A 23,341-nucleotide genomic window follows, 5' to 3' on the forward strand; every position below is an offset into this window, starting at 1 on the left:
GAGGCATTCGGGAGGAGGCTCTTAGGCACAATTATAGGGAGGCCTAGCCTCTCCTTTGCAGCAACCGTCTTCCCAAGACTTCATTTTAACGTCATTAAAAGTTTGTCGTTGAAATCCTCTACAGTTAATATAATATTCACACACTTATAGGCCTCATGCCTTACTGGTGATTTTGTAAATCTGCATAAAACATGGTCACTCGTTTGCTATATTCCTGTATTTGCTATATACATCCACCAAGAAGATATAATTGATTTTACTTCAAAATTGCACAACTTTTTCATTTTAGAGTCCTAGTAATTGCATAATTTCCAGAAGTAATTGCATCTCTTCTCACAGTGACTGTCTCCCATTAGCAAAATCTATTGAGCAGCATCACTAACCCTTCATGTACATCACAACATGTAGAAAGCATGGCCCTGGCTCTTTAGGGCATAGATACCAGGCCATGTGGCATTTATCTTATAGATAAAGCATACATAAATCTCGGCCAATCTCTTTCAAACATTCCAAAAATCATGGCTTCCTCAGTGTAAAGACCTAGACGTGCTGAGACTTTAAAAAAGTCTAATTTTCTGGAAGCACAGCCAACATTTCAGAAAAATAAATAAAGCTTTAGGAATGAAAGTGCTGTAGAAGAAATTCCAGGTGCTTCTATATTTTAAGTTGATAGATGAATGGGTGCCTGAAGGTAATTGCAGCAGACTGGAAGTAAAAATCATCCAAATAATTGTACAACCGAGAGCAGTTTTCTGCGGGATTTCTCAAAAGCCGCATCATTATAACCGTGATGTTTCTGAGCACCTCTTTCCAGCTGCAAAGGGTGCGTTTGCTGAGCCATGGTGTTATCTCCGCTCTCCGATCTCCACTGGGCCTTCTGCACCTCTGGGTTGGGGTCTTCAGGTTGGGGGGCTGCCAGAACCTGTAAAGAAGGGGACAGAGCAAACCTTCTCCCTTTTCCCTGTCTGCCAGCCCCGCAGCCTCTTCCCCCCAATCCCCCTCCCCACTCCCACCCCCACCACAAGGCATGGAATGCATGTACAAAGCTCATCCCTGAGGGCCCGGCGCCGTCACAAGGGAATTATGGTGTAGAAGCAAAGAGCTGACTTTCTGCTTCTTGTCAACTGTCCTTGTAAAACATAAAGGAAAAACTTCAAGGCTGCGGAGGGCTTCCCAGGGAAGTGTCCACTGCAACATGTCTCTTGTCATTTGCTTGTCCCACACCTACGTTTTAAGAAACCACAGTGTGCCAGAGCCCTGTGACGTGCTATGTACACATGAGCAAATGGAAACCCGTCAGGCCTGCTCTGGCCCCAGAGCAAAAGTGCGTCCCCCAGCTCGAGGCCAAGCTTCTCACCAGCGAGCCACCCGCACCGCCTGTGTCCTCACTGCTGGACCTGATGGGCATCTCCTATTTAATAACACTACACTAACACTAGAAACGTTAATTTTTCTCAGCATATATAATCACATACATAATCACATACATAAAAGCATAGTGTGCCTTTTAGCAGGTTTCCTTTCAGCAGAAGGTACAGTGGCTCTTTCCAGCTAGCCCAAGGCCATGCTATCAGAAAAGAGGTCACTCTCTAACCCAAAGACATGGACATTCCAACTGAATTCTTTTGATTCAGACTGTCTGACGAAGCAGGGTAAGGGTAGAAGCCGGGGAAGGAATTCATTTTGCTAACACCTCCAGCTTTATTAGCATTATAGAGTACAAGAGAAAGATCCTGAAGCTTTCTGAGGACTCAAAAACAACACTCGTATCAAATTCATGTTTCTCAGACAAGCATTTATAATAACCATAACTAAATTATAAACAAGTTCTATGCTGTCCCATGGTCTGAATCAATGAGCTATACTGAATTTGTGTTTTGCAGGAGGAGAAGCCGAAGGCTTGTCGAGGCTCAGAGACTCGCAGGAGGTGACCCTGCTCACTTGACCCGAACCCTTCACCCGTGTGGTGTTTTGGAGCACAGGGTTAACAGGCTCCCAAGCCTGGCTGGAGCATGACAAAGACAGAACATGAACTTGCTCTGCACAGACTGTAGGCTCTGAAATGCTCAAATAACCAGCCTCGCAGAATGCAGCTGCATCTCCAGCTAGCCACAGAACCAACTTGTTCTAAAGCTAGCTGGGGCAGTGTTTTCCAAACTGATGGCCACAACCCACTCAGTTTAATAGGTTAAGACCAGCATTTTTAAAAAATAGGAAAAAGAGTAGAGAATAGTAGAAAATATCTGAGCTCATTGTGCATAGTCAGAGAAGGATTGTTTAGGGAACGATTTGTTTCAGGTAGGTAGGTAGGCAGGAGATGGATGCTTCATGTGGACTGGGTGATAATGTAAAATGCACTATTTCCTGAGGATCGTGGTCAAAGCTGTGCTCCATTATTATTTAGTCCTCCCTTTTTCTCCCGTTTTTGACTCTGCTTTTTCAGTGCTGCCTAATAAACAGTGAGCTTCATTTCTTAGCTATTTCACCTACTCTTGCACCCATATCCCCCAAAGATATCAATTAGCCTCCACACACCCAGTTAGGATTTTACCTGCTTGGAGAGGTGATTTCAAGACACATACTGCTTCTTAAAATGGGAAGAACCTGGGTAAATAAGGGTCATCCATAGAAATTGCAGAATTTAACAAGTCAATCATATATATATACACATACACAAATATGCGGTATCAAGGTAGCGCAATGGCAGAATGTTTTTAGGATTTGGCCTGAGATTTGTCAGAGTGCCATGCATCGTGACACTCTCCATTTCCAGGCTTCTAAGCTTCTGCCTATTTGCAAGACCCTGTGTGGGTGGTGAGCTGCTCTGACCTCACAGCTTTCCCAAATGTGCAGTGGCTGAGACAGACCCACTCCCAGCAACCTTGCTGGAGCCAAGAGGTTAATCCTCCCTGGGCTGCAGCGGGATGTGGTGTGAACCACAGCCTCCCCCTCACAGCTGTTTTAGCATTTCATGAGCTTGACAAGAAGCATTTATGTCTGACCTAAACCTCACCTGTTGTAACGTGACTCCACTTAATTCAGTCCCTCTGTCGGACAGTCACCAGATATTTTTCAAGCCCCAGCAATGGGCTCGCTATTGTACCAGGTCTGCAGAACCTGGTGTGCGAAAGCTCCGAGTCCAGCTGCAGACTTGATGCCCTCACAAATCACAATGCCAGGCTGCAGAGGGCTAAAGGCAAATGTGTGCTGAAGACAGGGAGGCTCCAGGGGCACAGGGAGGGCTCAGAGAGGGTTGGTCTGGGGAGGTTGGGTTTGGCTCAGGTTAATGCTGGCTACTGAGCTGGGACTTGAAGGACAGGTCTTGGTGAAGATGGAGAATAATTGTTATCTTCCTCCTAAGAGTAATTTTCCAAAACTTCTCTTATGCCTATCAGTCCAATATTTTCAATTATGTTTTCTTTTTATATCTAATTTCCAGCCTGTTATCAACTTTATAGTCAAAGTCTGTTTCCTTTCTATTTCTCATTCTAGAATGTCAGCTCTATGAGAACTGGGACTTAGTCCATTTTTGTTTCTTGCTGTATCTTTAGCATCTAGTACAGGGCCTGGCGATAAATATTCTTTCAATAAATATATGTGTTCCAGTTTGCTAATGCTGCTGGCATGCAAAACACCAGAAATGAATTGGCTTTTATAAAGGGGGTTTATTTGGTTACACAGTTACAGTTTTAAGGCCATAAAGTGTCCAAGGTAATGTATCAACAATTGGGTACCTTCACTGGAGGATGGCCAATGGTGTGCAGAAAACCTCTGTTAGCTGGGAAGGCATGTGGCTGGCATCTGCTCCGGAGTTATGGTTTCAAAATGGCTGTCTCCCAGCACGTTCCTCTCTAGGCCTCAACTTCTCTCCAAAATATCACTCTCAGTTGCTCTTGGGGTGTTTGTCCTCTCTTAGCTTCTCTGGAGCAAAAGTCTGCTTTCAAAGGCCATCTCCAAAATGTCTCCGTAAACTGCAGTTCCTCTCTCAGCTCCTGTGCATTCTTCAAAGTGTCCCTCTTGGCTGTAGCAAGCTCGCTCCTTCTGTCTGAGCTTATACAGTGCCCTAGTAAACTAATCAAGGCCCACGCTGGATGGGCGGGGCCACACCTCCATGGAAATTATCTCATCAGAGTCATCACCACAGTTGGGTGGGGCGCATCTCCATGGAAATACTCAAAGACTTACAATCTAATCAACACTGATACATCTGCCCACAGAAGATTACATCAAAGATAATGGCGCTTGGGCGGACATAATACATTCAAACTGGCACAATATGTAACCCATTTTCCCTGGGCTCCATTAGGCTGAGGTGGGGTGGGGCTAACATTTAAAATGGGTTCCTATTAACAACAAAGAAACATCTCAAGCTCTTACTCCTACCCATGGTTATAAGACCTCCAGCCCCACCAGGTCTCTCTGGCTTATTTCAGAGAGTTCCTAGAGGTGTTTCCAACGTGCTCAGGAACAAGTTGTTGTAGATACAGCTACCATACTGGAGAATGGAACACGCTGAAAAGGCGCTGTGAGCTCTGAAGCCCCCCATCGCTACAGCTGTGAAGAAGGGAGAAGAATGCCTCCCCCTCCACTGCTGTAACCCCTTGTTACACAGGCACCAAGGCAGTATGGCTTCATGCCTTGTGTTTGGAGGATTTGTAATTAAAGCATTTCTTCCTAGATTTACTTACAGCTCCTTCTTGCCCCAGGATCCAGACGTGAGTCCATGAAGAAATCATCTGAGGACACGGGGCAGCATCCAGAATCTCTCCTCTCACTCATCATTGAGACATTGATACTGGGCTACATTTATTAGCCCACCTCTTCCTTAGGGAGGGGTTTCCCATGAGGTGTTCATTGCTTCCTGCAAAAGGGATGCCTCCATTAGCCCACCAGCCTAGAGCAGGCAGGTCAAGATTCCAGCAGTGACCATGACTCAAGCTTGAGGTCGGGAACCTCTGCTCTATCACTTCTTTAAATGGAGCCAGGGGTTGCCATAGAAACTTGTCATGAGCCTGACCAAGCCTATGAATGTGCCATTTGAATTTTATACAGTCTTCTAGAGCTATAGCCAGGGCAGGAGTCCAGTTGACTTCGCCAGTGGCTGAAACCTATGGGAGGCATTTAGCTTCTCTCTAATCCAAGGATGTTCTGCCAATTCAGCTGCCACAAAGGTAACTTGGAGAGAGGGTGTGGAACTAACAGAAGTTGCCATCACTCCCGTAAACACAACTGCAGTGAACAGGACCCTGCTGCGGTTCTTCAGAGCAGAAGGGCAGCTCGCTCACCAGGGTCACGATGACACGCCAGTGAGTTTACGTAGGATGCTCACAATTAGACGCGGATTATCTAGTGCTTGGTGGGTCTCTTATATATTGTAATATGGCGGCAAATCTCATTTATTTATGTGTTTGATGCCTGCTTTCTATTCAATAATCAACAAATAGTTATTTAATGCCTACCATGTGCTGTGCCTGGGACTCTTCTACTCACAACCATAAACAAAAGAGAAAAGGTCCCTGTTCTTATGTGGCTTACCATAAATAAGGAAAGAGAGCAAATAAACAGGGCAATAGGACAGAACTGGGATTAGCTTCCCCATATCATTGACACCCTCCTTCTCTCTTCCATGAAGTGATAATGAGGTTCAGAAAGAACCTGAATCCCTGATGGCATCATTGCATTATGTACAGCCTTGACTTAACAACCCTGGGTGTCTTAATATGGGAGACAATAAAGCCCTATCTGTTTAGACCTGTGTTAGGTTTACTGTTATGTGTAGCCAACCGCATTCCTAACTGGTAGAGAGAGTGACATGGAGGTGTGGGCGGGAAGTTACTTAAAATGAGGTAACCATGGAAGGCTTCTTGGAGGAGATGACATTTTAGTTGAGACTTGAATAACAAGGAGCCAGCTATGTGACGATCTGGGAAAAAGTAGTGTGGAGTGAGGTGGAGGGGCTCTAATATTTATTGGGCTACTTCTACAGATTAGATTCTTTACAAATTCCCGTTTAATCCTCTCAACAAATCTGTGAAGTTGGAATTTTTCACCTTCTTTATGGACATGAAGAAAGTGATATAACATATTGGATAGAACTTCAGGTTTGAGTCCAACAGAATCTGAGCTCTGCCACTTTTGGCTGTGTGACCTGGACCAGTTACTTAACTCTTTATGCCTCAGTTTTCTCATCTGAAAAATAGGGATAAAAATAGTACTTACCTCAAATAGTTGGTGTGAGGATTAAGATGAAATAATCCATATAATACGCTTAGCACAAGGCCTTGCACCTAGAAAGTGCTCAATAAATATTGGTTCTTTTCAGAGGTGAGAAGAGAGAGACTGAGAGAGTTTAAGTTATCTTTATCTATTTAATAAATATATTGAGCCTCTACTTTTTGCTAAGCACCATGTGAGGCCAGGCAGGACAGCAGTAAATAAGATGCAAAGCATCCCTGACCTCACAGAGCTTAGATTTCTGTGAGCATGATAATAATTACAACTACAACAACAATAACAATAATAAAATCAACAACAGCTAACACATGTTTACTATGTGCCAGGCCCTGAAGGCTTCATAGTTATAAGCAACAAAAGCAGAATCTGTTTGGCTCCTTTTTGACTTTCTATTATGTCATCCTTCCCAGGGGTATCATTTTGCAAGAAGAATGAAACTCAACTCTAATGAAATAATCCTGTTGTGTGAGGACATGTTATTGAAAGGAAAACATTAAAGGTGATGACTAACTTTCCTTGCTTTCTCCACTATTTCCCAAAGATCCCATCAGAAACTGATTTCAAGGGCTGTTTTTCTCTGCCTCCTTCCTTGTTTCCCTTACTATGATTTCTTCCCAAGTTTTTGACGAATTTATTCTGCAAATGTGACTGGCACTGTGTTAGACACTGTGGGGTTTCAAAGATAAGTAAAACACAGCTCCAGGACTGCACGACGTCACAGCATTTTAGAAGAGATGGAAGATGCTCCTAAGTAAGCACCAGGCAAGGTAGGACAAGGCCAGAACCACATGAGAAGCACTAAGGTTAAACTGGGTCACCAAAAACGGAGAGGCCATTTTCACCCATGGGGTGGGCAGTCCGGGAAAGGACTGGAAAGAAGTGGATAGTGAACTGGGACCAGAGTAACTCATGGGGACTTACTGTGTATCAGAGGGGAGACAAGGGCATTCAAAGGGGATGGCCCACTGTGAATCATCCTTCCTCTCTCATTAGTCACTCTTTTCATTCCTTCTTATTTATTATCACTTATTATCCTGACCAGGCTCTGTAATCAATTTATCATTCTATTGCTATTTCATTATGTTTATTAAGGAGTAAAAGTATTATTATCCCCATTTTACAGATGAGGAGCTTCAGGCACAGAAAGATGAACTTACCTGTCCAAGGCCACACATCTGGTAAGAGGCTGCGTGCTCGGCCCCTCCTTGGGCACTGGTCTTGGGGGGCACCAGATTGCGGCTGTCATGGCTTGGGGAGCACACAAGAGGAAATGGAGACCCTTCTTTCAAGACATTAGGTGGGATTGGCTGGACGGAGCTAGAGCAGTAGCTTGAGAATGAAGGAAGGCTGAAGGGAGCTGTATTTATTTTGAGAAAAGCCAAGATTAGAAACCATTTGTTCCTAAAAAGGGAGGCGGGAAATACTGAAAATAGGAAAGGACAGGATTGACAAAGAAAATTCCTGGGGGAGACCAGAGGCCTATGATAAAGGCATCAGCAGGGCGGGAGGAGTTTGGGGTGGTGAGCTCAGTCTTTGATTGAACTAGGGAACACAGCTTCCTGGGCAGCGGAAGGGAAGGCAAGGCGAGTCAAAGGCACGTCAGGAGATGGGGTGAGGCAGGATTGATGGTCCTGTTTTGTTTTGTTTTGTTTTGTTTTGTTTTGTTTGAAGGACAAGGCAAGGCGGGGAGGGGTTGAGAGAACAGAGGGGTACTGTGAAGTCTGTGGGGAATTGAAGAGATACTCACCGAGGACAAGAAAAATGGCAGCGTGGTGGGCACACTTGTCAAGTCAACTACCTACGCAAAGCACAGTTTGTTCGGGAGGGATCCAAGGCTGAGGGGCAAGGAGCAGAGAGAGCAGATGGTCAAGGGCTCAGGGTTGGGTCGGTGTGGGACAAAGTCAAGGAGATCGAGGACTGATATTAGGAGGAGGGGAGTTGAAGGGATTGACCAGGGGCCCAGGCTAGTAAGGGAAGTAGGGAAGGGAAGGCATAAGAAAACCAGGGAGAGTCTCTGGGACTGAGAAATATCCCATTCCAACATCCCCTGCTTACTTGATAGTTCCCCTTTATTTTTCAAACGTATTTAAAATCGAGACTTCTAAGCAAACGAAGCATGGACAGAGTTTTGTTCTGCATAACATTTAGGAAGGACCATGCTGTGAGAGCACAGGGTGGAGGCTGGTGGTAAAAGCTGTGCCCAGGAGGCAATGTGCCTTTTTTCCACGAACATATCAGAACTTACATGGTCAGCACAGCCTTCTTGGGAGGACACACATTTATTCCAGAGATGCTGCTGCTCTCCACGATATTTTTCATCTTCTCTTGGGACTTCCCTTCATTTCTCCCCATTTTTACCCTATCATCATTCTTTCTGTGCTAAATTCTGGTAGATTTGATTTTGGGAAAGAACCAAAAGTCATGAAAGCAACGTTTGATAGATGAGGCAGTTGACCAAGCTGAGTAATGTACTTCTGGTCAAAAACAAAGTGACAAGATAGTAATGAGAACAAATGTCTTGGGGGCTCATCAACTAGCTTGAGGACAAATACCTGGAGAAGTTCTAAAACAGTTTCAAGCAATAAAATGTAAACTAGAAATAGATTGTTCCAAGGTGAGTACAAGAACAAGAGTCATGAAAATGAACTAACTTTGATATATTTGCTCTACATCTAGTCTGAGAGCTTCCTCCAAGTGATATCTGACACGCTGTGTTGACAAAGTTATGTACTATGCTGGAGAATTCTATTTCACAGCTCAAAAACAATGTACAAAAAGCAATACACAAACTGAAAATATGCACCAAATGTCAAAAATGAATGGAAACATGATTTTGATCTAATAAATATTTTTCTGTGATCAATATACCTGACCAAGGAAAAAGAAACTTAAAAATACATTTTGAAAAATGGATTAGGGGATGATCAAAATTTTTTTCTTGTATTCAATTCATTTTCACTCAAGATATTATTTTATAAGTTGCTTAAAGTGTGGGGGAGAGGGATCTCCAAGTATGCCAGTCAGTAATATATCCAAGGTAGATTTACAAAAGAATATTTCTCCTCTGTGAGGAAGCAGCTCCTTACCACAAATCAGGGTTTTGGTCTTTGCTCTGTCACTAATGTCCTATGCTTTCCTAGGCAAGCACCCGCCATCAACCCAGCTCCTCAAATATTCCTCGTCAATAGTTAATACATGTAGTATTTTCTGACCTCTCTCTTATCTGTGCTACAAAATTCCCATTTCTAAGCTTTTAGGAAGAAATGAACATCATTAGCCCCTGATTAAGTGAAAGTACGCCATTTCCTTCTACATTAAGAAATAACCTAAAAGTTACACGCCTAGGTTACCTTTCATGTATTAAATTATGAAAAAAGATAAGAAATGTGGTTTGTTGTTATAGAATAAACTCCCTTCCTAAATATTTTGTCTATTTGTTCAATTCAGAATTTGTATAGTATGATCAATATATATTTTTGGTACTCATAAAGTTAGAACTTCATAAATATGAATTATGCTATTACTTGTGTGTATTGTGATGATCTCTAATTACTAGCATTTGCATATGACACAACTCTTATCTTAAGTAGTCAAAAGATTAAAGGAGAGCCAGCCAGCCTCTCCTGGAGAGTTCACTGGAGACCTCCATCAGAGTTGCCAGCTTGCAGCCTGCCCCACGGAATTTGGACTCGTGCATCCCCACAGTTGCCTCAGGAAGCACTCAGTCGTGCTGAACAGCAAAATCCTCCCAGCTACCGAGACGATGCAGGCTTCCAGTACTATTTCCTGACTGCATGGAGCCAGCAAGTAATCTCTCCTGCTGGTTTTGTTCCAAGTCATATAGAAGAGAAAGATGGTGGGAGCGAAGGCCTGCATGTTAGAGAAAGCTACTTCCTCGCTTCATGGAGAGAGCCAGAAAGGTAAAGATGTAATTATGAGCACATCACCCGTCAGCAGTCACAGAGTCTTTGGGTTAAAAGCGTTCCTAGGGGGTCATTCAGTTCAACTTCCAACATTCCACAGGAACCCCCTACAAAGTACTGACCCTTTTTAGGCAGCTGGTTCTATTGACAGACAGTTTTAAGTATAATATCAGAAAGGCCTTCCTTATAACTAAAATCTCTATTTCTAGAACACCCATTCGTGGCTCTTGGTGCTTGTCTCTGGAGAAGAACCACTGAATAAACAAATTGTATTTCATTTACTGAGTGTAAAACACCTTCAATTATTAGGCTATATAATTAATATATAATTATATATATAATTACATAACTTTGTATATATATCATTATATAATACAAAGATGCCTATAATGCATCATTATTTTATGTCTCATTAAGGAAAAAAAAAATCCTGTCCACATCCCAACTTCAAACTATACAGTCCAGAATCAATGAAAATTCCTCTTCCATGTAACAGTCCTTTAGCCATTCAAAAACATCTTCCCTTAGACCCTGTCTTGGTCTTTTCTCCATACTGACGATTTCAAGAGCCCCAAATTATTCATTTAACTTATTTTTAAACACTCTGAAACTTATGGGAAAGGTGGAAGTATCATATAAAAGACTCTCTTCTCAGAACCATTTCAGAGTAAGTTGCTGACGTGATGCCTCACACATCAAATATTTAGCCTATATTCCTATAAACCAAAACCATTCACGAGCAGAATGTTAACTACGAAAATCATGAAGTTAACACTAATCCAGCACTGCCACCGCTGTCCCAGCAGTGTCCTCCACAGCAGGCCACATCAGCCCACCAGCACTCGGTCTTCATCAGTCTGGAACAGCTCCTTAGGCTGTCCTTGACTTACGACCTTGACACTTCTGAGGATGACAGCCCAGTTATTTTGTAAACTGCCCCTCATTCTGGATTTATCTTGTATTTCCTCCTGGCTAGATTCAGGTTTTGCACCTTTGGCAGTAGCATCACAGAACTGGTGCTGCTTCTTTCCATGCGGTGTGCAGTTTTGGTTTCGCATTACTGATGATGTTCACGTTGGTCATCTGATAAAGCAATGTCCTACGGGCATTTCTACTGTGAAATGACACGCTTTCCCTCTGTAAGTAATCAGCATCTTGTGGGGAGGCACTCTGAGACTGTGCAAACATTTGATTCCTCATCAGACTTTTCATTCACTCTCTTGCTTTTTATATCAGTGTGGACTCATGGTTCCTATTTTATGCAATGGGTTGAAATAGTTACTGTTATTATTCATTTTGATACTCAAATTCTGAATTATTCTCAATATGCTTACAGACATTTTCCACCCTGGTCTTTTTTGGACATCAGTTTTTCAATGTCTTTATTAAAATAAGAAGCTAAAAATGAACACAATATTATGAGACTAAATCTCCCTTCATCTGAATGTTATATTCACAGGGAAACAGCCTAAGATTTCAGTATATCTTCTGGCAGCCAGGCACACGAATGTGCACCAAGCTCACATCACTGAAGGTTCCCAAGAGTTCTCCACTTGAACTGATACTGAAGCCGGGTCTCCACAAACCCTTGCTATAATTTGTTAAATCCATCTGCAGGTCAACTTAATGAATACTTGCTGCTTGTGGGTATCTGTGTTCCAAGAAATGCCTCCCTAGTTTTGAGTCATGTTCACGTGAGATATGTACATTTATGCTTCCTTACAAGCTTATCATAAAGACTGGATGGGGAAAGAAAGGTCAAGGACAAAGGTTAAATGCCTATGTTTTTGTTGCTTTTGTTCCCTCTCCTAATATGCCCTTTTCTTCTTCCCATCAAATTCCATGTATCCAAATTCTACCTGTTTTTCAAGGTTCAGCTTAAAAGCCACCTTCTCTGATGCGGCTCTTCTCCATGTAGAAGTATTTTTTTCTTTCCTTGGAAACATCATAGCATCTTAACTACACCTTTTTTTCTGCTTCCTATTACAGTCATTTGTGCACGTGTCTTATGTCTCTCATCACTGAAAATGGAGATAATTGCTCCAAACCACTCTTTTAAAAAAAAAGGAAGAAAATAATTTAGCATGCCTTGGGCTATGAGTGTATAATTAGAAGTTTATTTTTCCCTGACATTTATAACTCTGATTTTTGGTAATCCAACTATTTTTCAAAGGAAGTAGCGCTCACATTTCAGAGAGATACAATCTTTTTCCTAGGCACACTGGAGATCTGGAGCAGGGCCTGTGTGCTGGAGACGACTGTTGCAATTTGTGTGGTCTAATAAGCAGTCTCAGAAGATTAGCCATGAAGTAACGGGAATCTGCAGGAAGTCAAACCGTAAGGAAACGGGGGAACTTTAACTCCATCGGTAAGGAAGAAAAGAGCCTCACCCCAGGGTAAGGACCAGTAGCAGAAGGCTTAATTGCTACCATGTCGTGGTGTGAACCCACTGGGGCCGCAGCCTGAGCTAATGGGAACCTGATGCAGCCGGCTTCCTGAAACACACCAGTCTTGACTTCAAACGGGGAGGCCCATCCTCCAGGAGTAAGCCGGCTTGAGTCACTGGCTTACTTCCTCTCCAACAAAGGCGTTAGTTACGTCCCCTCCGCCTCCCCCAATCGGCTACAACAGGCTGCATCATGCTGCTGGCAGGACTCTGGGGCCAGCCTTCCTGATCCCTCATTTAAGGCTTAATTCTAACCTTTGGGGGGCAGGAGATGAAGGTCTTTCAGGCTTACCTCAACAGTCCTCAAGAGCCTCTGGCTCTCTGCTCACTCTGACCCAGGAGTGAGAGCAAGCACACAGGCGTTTGCCAGCAAATCCGACTTGGCCACCTGGGAGTTCATATCGGGTTTACATAAACGTGCAATGAAATAAGGTATTGAGAACTGACCATTGATGGGGATGGAGAATGCCAAGAAAGACTCTGTGGGCGAGCCCAAACCTCCAAGGTCTGGTTCTCATGTTCCTTCCTCCCTGCACCTTTCACTTCTGCTTTGCTACTGGCTCCTAAGAAGGAGATGCCAAAGGAGCAGGCAAAGAATCCCTCCATTTATGGGACTGGAAAAGTGTTTGCAGTCACCGGAGTTTGGGGTCAGCCCAAAGCCCCACAGCAGGCAAGCCTTATCGTCCCAGGTCTCCTCTCCGAGGAGGACAGTTGATCTGGAACTCAAAGCTTCCTGAGCTCTTTCGCTGACTCCAATTCCCAGAGGCAGCCCTGGTGTCTTTCCTTTGCTGTGATTTCTAAAGTTCCCTTTTCTACATCCCTTATCGACATGTAAACTCCACACCAGGGTGAAAAGGTAGGTGTTTAAGACAGACCACAACAGCTGGGTAAACGGCCTCTTAAAAGGCTGTCTTAATGAGATGCATTTCTTTATATTTGGGCATTTGTAAGCAGAATGGGACAGAAACTTGAGAAGATTATGTGATAACCAGGCTATATCCTGTCAAGAGAAGGGAGTGTTTCTCTAATAACACAAAGATGAGCTTCTAGATAGCCTACCCGATAGCCGTCTTCCGCCCGGCGGCTCCCATCATAAATCTTCATTCTTCTCAGGTTTTCTGGAGATTTTTGAGGATAAAGACAGGCTGAAGGAAAGATCTGGAATTCCTCCAGTTAAAAAAAGAAAAAGCCACCATTCTGCTTAATTGACATTTGCTCCATCAGAATCAATATCCTGCAGAGGGTGGCTTACATTGTTCCAAATTCTGTTTGCAGGGGGCAGTGCAAAGATGCAGTTCCTGATCTGGATTTGTCGAAAAGGAAAAGAAAATATTCCTCAGATTAGCAAATAGTGTTTCCAATTCTCCTTTAACAATAAGCTTCCCTTTGTGGGAGTCCGTTTGGCTTTACACTTCCAAGAAATTTCAGTAACCTGACAAAGTTAGACATCATCTCTCTTCTCAGCGTTATTTACTCTTTCTCGCTGATGAAAGGAGTCATTGATTCAAACTCTGCTCAGCCCTCTTTTTACTTAGCGTCTAGAAACTTATTTGCCCTCTTTGAACCTTCATGTCTTTATCTATGGTAATAATTCCCTACCTTGCAGGTTGTAAATTAGAAAGTATGTATGAAATTATCTACAGAGTGGATTGGAGGAGGATGGGTTTTAGAATCTGAACTTGGTTCAAGTTCTGGCTCCCTTATTTTTCACAGGGTGCCCCTTAGTGACTCCCTTGTCTGGTAACTTCCTGGAATTTCAGTTTCTTTATTTGTAAAAATAGGATAATGAGACCTCTCCTCATTTCACAGGGAGCTTATGAGAACCAAATGAGCAAATATAAATCTTGCAATAGCCATTTGTATATTTGTAAACTGTGAAGTATATAAAATGTATTAGCTAGAATCATTAATATTCTTCATAATTGAATAAAATGTATCAAATATTATTGAAACCACAAATATACTTAAGAAACCAAATGAAAAAAAGTTGATATCATGGAAAACAATTATTTTTATCCTGTTCTAGTTTTGACTAGTGTTTTAGTTCCCTTGATGCTAAAACAAGTACCATACAATGGGTTGGCTTAAACAGTGGGAATTTATTGTCTCACCATTTTAAGGCTAAGAGAAGTCCAAAATCAAGGCATCAGCAAGGCCGTGCCTTCTCACTAAAGGCTGTGGCATTCTGGGGCTGGCTGCTGGTGCTCCCTGATGCCTGGCAATGCACATGGCATTGTCTCCTTCCTCTTCTGGGTCCCGTTACCTTCCGGCTTCTGGCTGCTCCCCGTGGCTTCACTCTCCGTGTCCAGTTTCCTTTGCTTACAAAGACTTCAGCCATTTTGGATTGAGGCCCACCCTCCCGCAGTTTGAGCCTCACCTTAACTAACAGCATCTTCAAAGGTCCTGTTTACAAATGGGTTCACACCCACAGGGCCGGGGTGGGGACCTGAACATGCCTCTTGTGGGGGATGTGATTCAGTCCTCCAAAACTGGTTTCCTTAAAATATTGACTCTTTGTAAGGAAGACTTTTATGGAGGAGCTGTGCCAATTGAGATACTAAAAACATGTATTCTTTGAGCTACAAAGAAGAAACCCAGAAAATGCAAGTCTCTTGAAGCTCAAAACATATGTATATGAAATACTTTCTTGAAACTCATTGGGGTAGAAGGATTTCTGTGTTCCTGACGCTCATCTTTCTCCGTTTGGGCCCCTTGGCTTCCCGAAAGGAATCCTGGAGCTCTGAGATCCAGCGTAGGTGGAAGAGCTGGAGATCCTCCTAGCGTCTTGGTGTCACCAGCTTATCAGTGTTGATGGACAGAATGCACAAGGCCTTTTCTGCCTTACTGACCGAACAGAAAAAGCCTTCCTTCAGTGAAGGTATCCTCTTGTTCATGCCTTAGTCTGGACACTTTTATGACCTTAGAACTGTAACTTTGTAACTTAGTAAATCCCCTTAATAAAAGTCAGTCCATTTCTAGTATTTTGCATAATGGCAGCATTAGCAAACTGGAAAAATCAGTTAGTGAATATAGAAGTTCATCTTCCTTACATTTTGACTTGGGGTTGAAATGTTTCACAGATATTCAAATACATATGTGACAAGTTATTGGTGGAATGGATTGCCTTTGTTAAGTTAATATACATCTCAAATGAGAAAATGCATATAACTCAGAAGAAGTCTGAATTTGTTTCCTCAGAATAAGATTAATAAGTAAAAATCAATGCATTCATTTATTACTTCCTCAATAAATATTTACAGAGTACTTACTGTGTACCATGTGCCATGCTTGGTACTGGATATGCATTGGTGAATAAAAAAGATATGATCCCTGGCCTCAACGCTGGCATTCTGATATTAAAGTGTGTGCAGCCTCACTCCTTTTGGGGTAATGATGAGGGACTGGCAGGAAAATGCTATCTCCACAGTGATGTGACTTCCTCTCTAATCTGGACCAATGAGTAGTAAAGAGTCTAGTTTATCACCTGTGAGGCAAAACCCAAGGCCCTCAGAAAACGCTCTGCCATAGCCATTAAGAGCAGAGTGCTTTGGAGTCAAACTCCCAGGGTTTGAATCCTGGCTTCTCTACTTTCTCTGTGTCCTTTGGCAAGATACTTGAGCTCCTTGTGCTTCTGCAAAACAGGGGTAAAAATTATACCCACTTCATAGGTCCCTTGTAATGATTAACTAAGTTAAAACATAAAAAGTCACTAGAAAAGTGCCTGGAAAATAGTAGGCACTCAATAAATGTTAGCAATTGTTGTTCATGTCTGACCTCATCTCCCATCATGGCTCCGCACACAGCCTAGGGACCAACCACTATTTGTCCCACATGTGCACTACAATTTCCCCAGCTATTCCACCCCCTGCCCCCAATGCTTTTGCACACTGTGTTCCATGTGCCTGGGGAGTCCTACCGTCTCTCTTTTGCCCAGCTCACTTTTCTTGGATGCTTCAAGGCTTAGTTCAAGCTCACTCCATCTGGGAACATCTCCTTGCCCCTGACTGCCAGTGGGTTGGGTGCTCTCTTCTCTGCTCTCCTAACAGCTGTGCACACAGGTCTCTAAATAAAGTGTTTACTTGTGTGTCCCATCCCTCCAGATGGGGTCTGTTAAATGAATGAGTGAATGAGTGAGTAAATAGAAGGATAAAAGGAAGGAAAGGAAAGAAGAGAAGGAGGGAGGAAGGGAGGGAGAAAGAGGGAGGAGCCCTGGAACAACTTTCTTAGTATACTAAATAGAAATGTGCGGCACAGGCAAGGAGCTGAGCTCCCTGAAGGGCTCTAAGCCTGATGAGTATTGCCCCCTCCAGACTCTACAGTGTTCTGTTATTGGCCTGAAGATGTAAGGTTGGACAGAGATTGAGCTAAAATCAGGAAGCTGCTAACTTTTTATACGACTTTACCATCCATGAACTCTGACCACACCAGGGCCCTGCAAGCCATCTTGAGATGGCTTCTGTCTTTAATCCTCTGTCTTTAAGTACATGAATATCTGCTTTTCTCTAAAGGTATGGCTATCCATAATTTTGAGTATCTTCAAGTCTGAAAAGTCCACAGTTCCCTAGGTACCATTTCCTTCAGAATAACTTGCAGCACAAATGAGCCTTCTTAAGTAGCTGTTTGCTGATTGCTGTTCTCAACATTGGTTCAATTTGTGGTTCACCAAAAGCATTACATTATGATTAACTATTTGCAACCCCAACCTAAAAATGAAACATTAATTTGCTAATGCCAAAGACCTTAGTGACACCCAACATTTTTGAAACACATATATTGGGGGGGCAGGGGGGTGGTATTCTGGTTGACTATCATATAGACCAGAGTGCTATAACGCAAACACACACCACACACACACACGTACTCATTCTGTGAAATCTCTGAAAAGTGTAGGTATCGTGTTCATCAGCATAGAAGTTTCAGCTAGAAACTTCAGCAAGAGATTTTAATTCCCCCAATCTGACCAGGAACAACTAAACATTAGAAAAGTAAAGCGAGGAGGCGGGGCAAGATGGCGAGGAGGCGGGGCAAGATGGCAGACTGGTGAGCTGTATGTTTTAGTTACTCCTCCAGGAAAGTAGGTAAAAAGCCAGGAACTGCGTGGACTGGACACCACAGAGCAATCTGTCTTTGGGCATACTTCATACAACACTCATGAAAACGTGGAACTGCTGAGATCAGCGAAATCTGTAAGTTTTTGCGGCCAGGGGACCCGCGCCCCTCCCTGCCAGGCTCAGTCCCGGGGGAGGAGGGGCTGTCAGCTCCAGGAAGGAGAAGGGAGAATTGCAGTGGCTGCTCTTACCGGAAACTCATTCTACTGATTCAAACTCCAACCATAGATAGACTGAGGCCAGACACCAGAGACTCTGAGAGCAGCCAGCCCAGCAGAGAGGAGACAGGCATAGAAAAAAACAACACGAAAAACTCCAAAATAAAAGCAGAGGATTTTTGGAGTTCTGGTGAACACAGAAAGGGGAAGGGCGGAGATCAGGCCTTGAGGCGCATATGCAAATCCCGAAGCAAGGCTGATCTCTCTGCCCTGGGCACCTTTCCTTAATGGCCCTGGTTGCTTTGTCTATTAGCATTTCAATAACCCATTAGATCTCTGAGGAGGGCCGGTTTTTTTTTTTTTTTTTTTTTTTTTTTAATCCTTTTTGCTTTTTCTAAAACAATTACTCTAAGAAGCTCAATACAGAAAGCTTCAAAGAATTGAAATTTGGGCACGTCAAGTCAAGAGCAGAACTAAGAGAGCTCTGAGACAAAAGGCAATAATCCAGTGGCTGAGAAAATTCACTAAACAACACAACTTCCCAAGAAAAGGGGGGTGTCCGCTCACAGCCACCATCCTGGTGGACAGGAAACACTCCTGCCCATCGCCAGCCCCATAGCCCAGAGCTGCCCCAGACAACCCAGTGTGACGGAAGTGCTTCAAATAACAGGCGCACACCACAAAACTGGGCGTGGACATTAGCCTTCCCTGCAACCTCAGCTGAATGTCCCAGAGCTGGGAAGGGGGAGCAGTGTGAATTAACAGAGCCCCATTCAGCCATCATTTGAGCAGACTGGGAGCCTCCCAACACAGCCCAGCAGCCCAGAACTGCCCTGGGGGGACGGCACTCACCTGCGACATAGCACAGTCATCCCTCAACAGAGGACCCGGGGTGCACAGCCTGGAAGAGGGGCCCACTTGCAAGTCTCAGGAGCCATACGCCAATACCAAAGACTTGTGGGTCAGTGGCAGAGACAAACTGTGGCAGGACTGAACTGAAGGATTAGACTATTGCAGTAGCTTTAAAACTCTAGGATCATCAGGGAGATTTGATTGTTAGGGCCACCCCCCCTCCCCGACTGCCCAGAAACACGCCCCACATACAGGGCAGGCAACACCAACTACACACGCAAGCTTGGGACACCAATTGGGCCCCACAAGACTCACTCCCCCACTCACCAAAAAGGCTAAGCAGGGGAGATCTGGCTTGTGGAGAACAGGTGGCTCGTGGACGCCACCTGCTGGTTAGTTAGAGAAAGTGTACTCCACGAAGCTGTAGATCTGATAAATTAGAGATAAGGACTTCAACTGGTCTACAAACCCTAAAAGAACCCTATCAAGGTCAGCAAATGCCACGAGGCCAAAAACAACAGAAAATTATAAAGCATATGAAAAAACCAGACGATATGGATAACCCAAGCCCAAGCACCCAAATCAAAAGACCAGAAGAGACACACCTAGAGCAGCTACTCAAAGAACTAAAGATGAACAATGAGACCCTAGTACGGGATATGAAGGAAATCAAGAAGACCCTAGAAGAGCATAAAGAAGACATTGCAAGACTAAATAAAAAATGGATGATCTTATGGAAATTAAAGAAACTGTTGACCAAATTAAAAAGATTCTGGACACTCATAGTACAAGACTAGAGGAAGTTGAACAACGAATCAGTGACCTGGAAGATGACAGAATGGAAAATGAAAACATAAAAGAAAGAATGGGGAAAAAAATTGAAAAAACTCGAAATGGACCTCAGGGATATGATAGATAATATGAAACGTCCGAATATAAGACTCATTGGTGTCCCAGAAGGGGAAGAAAAGGGTAAAGGTCTAGGAAGAGTATTCAAAGAAATTGTTGGGGAAAACTTCCCAAATCTTCTAAACAACATAAATACACAAATCATAAATGCTCAGCGAACTCCAAATAGAATAAATCCAAAAAAACCCACTCCAAGACATATACTGATCACAGTGTCAAACATAGAAGAGAAGGAGCAAGTTCTGAAAGCAGCAAGAGAAAAGCAATTCACCACATACAAAGGAAACAGCATAAGACTAAGTAGTGACTACTCAGCAGCCACCATGGAGGCGAGAAGGCAGTGGCACGATATATTTAAAATTCTGAGTGAGAGGAATTTCCAGCCAAGAATACTTTATCCAGCAAAGCTCTCCTTCAAATTTGAGGGAGAGCTTAAATTTTTCACAGACAAAGAAATGCTGAGAGAATTTGCTAACAAGAGACCTGCCCTACTGGAGATACTAAAGGGAGCCCTACAGACAGAGAAACAAAGACAGGACAGAGAGACTTGGAGAAAGGTTCAGTACTAAAGAGATTCGGTATGGGTACAATAAAGGATATTAATAGAGAGAGGGAAAAATATGGCAAACATAATCCAAAGGATAAGATGGCCAATTCAAGAAATGCCTTCACGGTTTTAACGTTGAATGTAAATGGATTAAACTCCCCAATTAAAAGATATAGATTCGCAGAATGGATCAATAAAAATGAACCATCAATATGTTGCATACAAGAGACTCATCTTAGACACAGGGACACAAAGAAACTGAAAGTGAAAGGATGGAAAAAAATATTTCATGCAAGCTACAGCCAAAAGAAAGCAGGTGTAGCAATATTAATCTCAGATAAAATAGACTTCAAATGCAGGGATGTTTTGAGAGACAAAGAAGGCCACTACATACTAATAAAAGGGGCAATTCAGCAAGAAGAAATAACAATCGTAAATGTCTATGCACCCAATCAAGGTGCCACAAAATACATGAGAGAAACATTGGCAAAACTAAAGGAAGCAATTGATGTTTCCACAATAATTGTGGGAGACTTCAACACATCACTCTCTCCTATAGATAGATCAACCAGACAGAAGACCAATAAGGAAATTGAAAACCTAAACAATCTGATAAATGAATTAGATTTAACAGACATCTACAGGACATTACATCCCAAATCAACAGGATACACATACTTTTCTAGTGCTCACGGAACTTTCTCCAGAATAGATCATATGCTGGGACATAAAACAAGCCTCAATAAATTTAAAAAGATTGAAATTATTCAAAGCACATTCTCTGACCACAATGGAATACAATTAGAAGTCAATAACCATCAGAGACTTAGAAAATTCACAAATACCTGGAGGTTAAACAACACACTCCTAAACAATCAGTGGGTTAAAGAAGAAATAGCAAGAGAAATTGCTAAATATATAGAGACGAATGAAAATGAGAACACAACATACCAAAACCTATGGGATGCAGCAAAAAGCAGTGCTAAGGGGGAAATTTATAGCACTAAACGTATATATTAAAAAGGAAGAAAGAGCCAAAATCAAAGAACTAATGGATCAACTGAAGAAGCTAGAAAATGAACAGCAAACCAATCCTAAACCAAGTACAAGAAAAGAAATAACAAGGATTAAAGCAGAAATAAATGACATAGAGAACAAAAAAACAATAGAAAGGATAAATATCACCAAAAGTTGGTTCTTTGAGAAGATCAACAAGATTGACAAGCCCCTAGCTAGACTGACAAAATCAAAAAGAGAGAAGACCCATATAAACAAAATAATGAATGAAAAAGGTAACATAACTGCAGATCCTGAAGAAATTAAAAAAATTATAAGAGGATATTATGAACAACTGTATGGCAACAAACTGGATAATGTAGAAGAAATGGACAATTTCCTGGAAACATATGAACAACCTAGACTGACCAGAGAAGAAATAGAAGACCTCAACCAACCCATCACAAGCAAAGAGATCCAATCAGTCATCAAAAATCTTCCCACAAATAAATGCCCAGGGCCAGATGGCTTCACAGGGGAATTCTACCAAACTTTCCAGAAAGAACTGACACCAATCTTACTCAAACTCTTTCAAAACATTGAAAAAAATGGAACACTACCTAACTCATTTTATGAAGCTAACATCAATCTAATACCAAAACCAGGCAAAGATGCTACAAAAAAGGAAAACTACCGGCCAATCTCCCTAATGAATATAGATGCAAAAATCCTCAACAAAATACTTGCAAATCGAATCCAAAGACACATTAAAAAAATCATACACCATGACCAAGTGGGGTTCATTCCAGGCATGCAAGGATGGTTCAACATAAGAAAAACAATCAATGTATTACAACACATTAAAAACTCGAAAGGGAAAAATCAATTGATCATCTCAATAGATGCTGAAAAAGCATTTGACAAAATCCAACATCCGTTTTTGATAAAAACACTTCAAAAGGTAGGAATTGAAGGAAACTTCCTCAACATGATAAAGAGCATATGAAAAACCCACAGCCAGCATAGTACTCAATGGTGAGAGACTGAAAGCCTTCCCTCTAAGATCAGGAACAAGACAAGGATGCCCGCTGTCACCACTGTTATTCAACATTGTGCTGGAAGTGCTAGCCAGGGCAATCCGGCAAGACAAAGAAATAAAAGGCATCCAAATTGGAAAAGAAGAAGTAAAACTGTCATTGTTTGCAGATGATATGATCTTATATCTAGAAAACCCTGAGAAATCAACGATACAGCTACTAGAGCTAATAAACAAATTTAGCAAAGTAGCGGGATACAAGATTAATGCACGTAAGTCAGTAATGTTTCTATATGCTAGAAATGAACAAACTGAAGAGACACTCAAGAAAAAGATACCATTTTCAATAGCAACTAAAAAAATCAAGTACCTAGGAATAAACTTAACCAAAGATGTAAAAGACCTATACAAAGAAAACTACATAACTCTACTAAAAGAAATAGAAGGGGACCTTAAAAGATGGAAAAATATTCCATGTTCATGGATAGGAAGGCTAAATGTCATTAAGATGTCAATTCTACCCAAACTCATCTACAGATTCAATGCAATCCCAATCAAAATTCCAACAACCTACTTTGCAGACTTGGAAAAGCTAGTTATCAAATTTATTTGGAAAGGGAAGATGCCTCGAATTGCTAAAGACACTTTAAAAAAGAAAAACGAAGTGGGAGGACTTACACTCCCTGACTTTGAAGCTTATTATAAAGCCACAGTTGCCAAAACAGCATGGTACTGGCACAAAGATAGACATATAGATCAATGGAATCGAATTGAGAATTCAGAGATAGACCCTCAGATCTATGGCCGACTGATCTTTGATAAGGCCCCCAAAGTCACCGAACTGAGCCATAATGGTCTTTTCAACAAATGGGGCTGGGAGAGTTGGATATCCATATCCAAAAGAATGAAAGAGGACCCCTACCTCACCCCCTACACAAAAATTAACTCAAAATGGACCAAAGATCTCAATATGAAAGAAAGTACCATTAAACTCCTAGAAGATAATGTAGGAAAACATCTTCAAGACCTTGTATTAGGAGGCCACTTCCTAGACTTTACACCCAAAGCACAAGCAACAAAAGAGAAAATAGATAAATGGGAACTCCTCAAGCTTAGAAGTTTCTGCACCTCA

Source organism: Choloepus didactylus, chromosome 14 (assembly GCF_015220235.1).
Source record: "Choloepus didactylus isolate mChoDid1 chromosome 14, mChoDid1.pri, whole genome shotgun sequence".
Classification (NCBI taxonomy): domain Eukaryota; kingdom Metazoa; phylum Chordata; class Mammalia; order Pilosa; family Megalonychidae; genus Choloepus; species Choloepus didactylus.